This window comes from Ovis canadensis, chromosome 18 (assembly GCF_042477335.2).
Source record: "Ovis canadensis isolate MfBH-ARS-UI-01 breed Bighorn chromosome 18, ARS-UI_OviCan_v2, whole genome shotgun sequence".
In the NCBI taxonomy this organism is placed as follows: Eukaryota; Metazoa; Chordata; class Mammalia; order Artiodactyla; family Bovidae; genus Ovis; species Ovis canadensis.
The window spans coordinates 37536419-37540313 of NC_091262.1; the positions used below are offsets into that span (position 1 = coordinate 37536419).

Below are 3895 nucleotides of genomic sequence, written 5' to 3' on the forward strand. Positions count from 1 at the left end.
TTGCCCTTCAATGGAAACTGGCAAAAGCAGAGCTGAGCTGACTTGCAGATAAATATTAATAGCGATTGCTCAGAAGCAAAGGTCAAGAAATAAAGCTCAAATACTTGTCTTTACTTAAACACTTAAATTATGTAAAATTGAAAATCCATTCTCATTTTTAAGTGAACACATTAATCTTCTAAGAAGTGAAAGAAGTTATCATGAATTTAGGGAGAGGGAGTAATTTAGTCCTGACTTTCATCATCCCTCCAGAACTAGATGAAGTAGACCAGTCAGCTGGTTCATAGGGCACTGATGCATAAATGGTACAAAAATCCGCCACTGGGGTAGATAGACCCCCTGGGCAGCTGTAGTCACTGAAGGGTTTATGTTCAAGTCTTGGTCATCACCCCTTGAATGTGGGTGAAACCTGTGACTTGCCTCAAACTAATATAAAATAAAAGACTATGGTGGGTACTTTCTTGGTGGCCTAGTGGTTAAGACTTTGCTGTCTAATGCAGGGGTGCAGGTTCAATCAGGGTTCCCCTCGTCAGGGAACTAAGATACCACATGCCTTATGGCCAAAAAACCAAAAGGTAAAACAGAAGCAATATTGTAAAAAACTCAGTAAAGACTTTAAAAAAAAGAAAACTATGGTCAAAGTGGCAAGATGTTAACATCTGTCATCACGCTACTGGGTGTATATATGTGTGCATGTGCAAATATATTCAAGAGTGATTCTCCACTGCCATTTTTTTTTAATGAATGTGTTTCTATTTCTCTTATAATTTAAAAAGTGCAAACATTCTGTTGGACCATATAAATGGCTGAGCATCAAAGAATTTGATGCTTTCGAATTGTGGTGCTGGAGAAGACTCTTGAGAGTCCCTTGGACGGCAAGGAGATCAAACCTGCCAATCCTAAAGGAAATCAACTCTGAATATTCATTAGAAAGACTGATGCTGAAGCCTCAATATTTAGCCACCTGATGCAAAGAGCTGACTCATTGGAAAAGACCCTGATGCTAAGAAAGACTGAAGGCCGGAGGAGAAGGTGGCAACAGAGGATGAGTGGCTGGATGAAATCACCAACTCAATGGACATGAATTTGAGCAAATTCCAGAGACAATGGAGGGCAAAGAAGCCTGGCATCCTGCAGTCCAAGGGGTCACAAAGAGTGGGACATGACTTACCAACTAAACCACAACAATACGTTCTATAATTCAGCCACAGCCTTTACATCCAGGTGACTTCTTCATTGGATCTCAATTTCCTTTTATATAACAGATTGTTGTTCCTGAAGGCAGTTAGCTTTCCATCATTCTTTCTGTCTAGATAACATCCAAAGACAAGTCCAACAGGTACATGACTATGTACCCAGTGGTCACACATAATCTGAAGTAAGTTCATCATGAATGCTGCAGCCTCAGAAACAACAATGACCCCACAACCAAGGACAGTGGCCTCCAAGGCCATTTCTGAATAAGTGAGCTGCCATGGTGTCAGATGGGCTATGGAGAGGGACCCCATGATGAAGAACTTTGAGCAGCCTCTATAACCTGAAAAAGACTCGAGGCCGATAGCTAGCAAGAAAGCAGGGAGCTCAGTCCTATAGGAGATAAATTCTGCAACAACCCAAGGGAGCTTTGAACTGGATCTTTCCCCAGGCAAGCCTCCAGTGAGACCCTAGTCTTGACCTACATCAGGTTTTCTACCTGAAGAGACCCTGAAGTGGAGAAGCCCATTATGCTGTTCCTGGATTCTAGCCCACAGAAAACTGAGCGGTGAACACATTCTGTTCAAGCTTCTGAATATGTGGTCATTTGTGATGCAGCCATGGAAAACTGATCCAACCATGGAACAGGTGAAAAAATTGGAGAAAATTGTGTTTGCCAGAGTCCATTAAGGGGAGTAGCAAGTGTGGTTGGAATGACTAAAGTCATGAGGCATATAGATTCAGGGTTAGAATCTTTGGAACCAAATGTATTAATTGTCCTATGAGGAGAGTAGGCCTAATTACTGAAGGGCCATTGTTTTGCTGAGGGGTCTATGGAGTTTCAAAGTCAGAACTAAATGACTCAGAACAGTAGAGAAGACCTTGCTGGTTGCCCATTGTCCACAGAATCCTCTCCCTTTCCCCTGCAGCAGTCAGTATTGTTGTTCAGTCACTAAGTCATGTCAGACTCTTTGCAACCCCATGGACTGTAGCCAGGCTCCTCTGTCTATGGAATTCTCCAGGCAAGATTATTGGAGTGGCTTGCCATTCCTTTCTTCAAGTGATCTTCTCAACCCAGGGATTGAACCTGGGTCCCCTGCCTTGCAGGCAGATTCTTTACTGTCTGAGACACCAGGGAAGCCCCATTAATCTTTATATACACATGCAAATACTTTCTTAGCGACTGCTTAGTTGAAATGCAGAGTCAATCTGTTCAGTTCAGTTCAGTTGCTCAGTCGTGTCTGACTCTTTGCGACTCTGTGGACTGCAGCACGCCAGACTTCCCTGTCCATCACCAACTCTTGATGCCTACTCAAACTCATGTCCATCAAGTCGGTGGTGCCATCCAGCCATCTCATCCACTGTCATTCCCTTCTCCTCCTGCCTTCAATCATTCCCAGCATCAGGGTCTTTTCCAGGGAGTCAGTTCTTTGCATCAGGTGGCCAAAATATTGGTTTCAGCTTCAGCATCAGTCCTTCCAATGAATACCCAGGACTGATTTCCTTTAGGATGGACTGGTTGGATCACCTTGCAGTTCAAGGGACTCTCAAGAGTCTTCTTCAACACTACAGTTCAAAAGCATCAATTTTTCGGCACTCAGCTTTCTTTACAGTCCAACTCTCACAGTCATACATGACTGCTGAAAAAACCATAGCTTTGACTAGACAGACTTTTGTTGGTAAAGTAATGTTTCTGCTTTTTAATATACTATCTAGACTGGTCATAGCTTTTCTTCCAAGGAGCAAGCATCTTTTAATTTTACGGCTGCAGTCACCATCTGCAATGATTTTGGAGCCCCCCAAAATAAAGTCTGTCACTGTTTCCATTGTTTCCCCATGTATTTGCCATGAAGTGATGGGACTGGATGCCATGATCTTATTTTTCTGAATGTTGAGTTTTAAGCCAACTTTTTCACTCTCTTTCACTTTCATCCAGAGGCTCTTTAGTTCTTCTTCACTTTCTGCCATAAGGGTGGTATCATCTGCCTATCTGAAGTTATTGCTATTTCTCCCGACAATCTTGATTCCAGCTTGTGCTTCATCCAGCCTGGTATTTTGCATGATGTGCTCTGCATATAAGTTAAATAAGCAGGGTGACAGTATACAGCTCTCCCGATTTGGAACCAGTCTGTTGTTCCACGTCTGGTTCTAACTGTTGCTTCTTGACCTGCATACAGATTTCTCAGGAGGCAGGTCACATGATCTGGTATTCCCTACAGAGTCAATAGGGTCCAGAATTTGCCCCAACTGCACATGCACACAGCTACAGTCCCATACAGTTTCTTTGTATTTTGGTGCTATAGGAGAAGTGTGTCCAGGTACAAACTTTGCAGCAAAGGGTCCCAGGTTCCGGCCTGTCTCATTCCCATGAGAGACTCTACATCCTTGTTCTTAAGGGGTAAGGGGCCAAAGTTCTCTTCTGAAGTTCTTCCTGCTGGTCAGGGTCTGCAGATCCTAGCCTACCCAGAGGTGTAAAAGTCCCTAGTTGGCTTTTCCAGTGGCCTGTAGGGACCTAGGCCACTTTCTACTGGGATGGGCTGAATTTCTTGAGCCATCGTGAGCCTTACTTCAAATTTGCTATTGCATTTGGTTTGATAACATTTTGTTTAGACTATTTATAGTTGTAAGGGAAATGATTTACAATCTTCTTTTTTTAGTTATCCTTGTCTGGTTTTGTTATAAGGGTTTTGCTAGGTCAGTA

The 3895-nt window shown here is 43.0% G+C and overlaps 1 pseudogene; it reads right to left on the reverse strand.

Moving 5' to 3' along the window:
* Nucleotides 1–1214: 1214 nt before the first annotated feature.
* Nucleotides 1215–1391, reverse strand: LOC138929787 (NADH dehydrogenase [ubiquinone] 1 beta subcomplex subunit 1 pseudogene; annotated as a pseudogene).
* Nucleotides 1392–3895: the final 2504 nt, after the last annotated feature.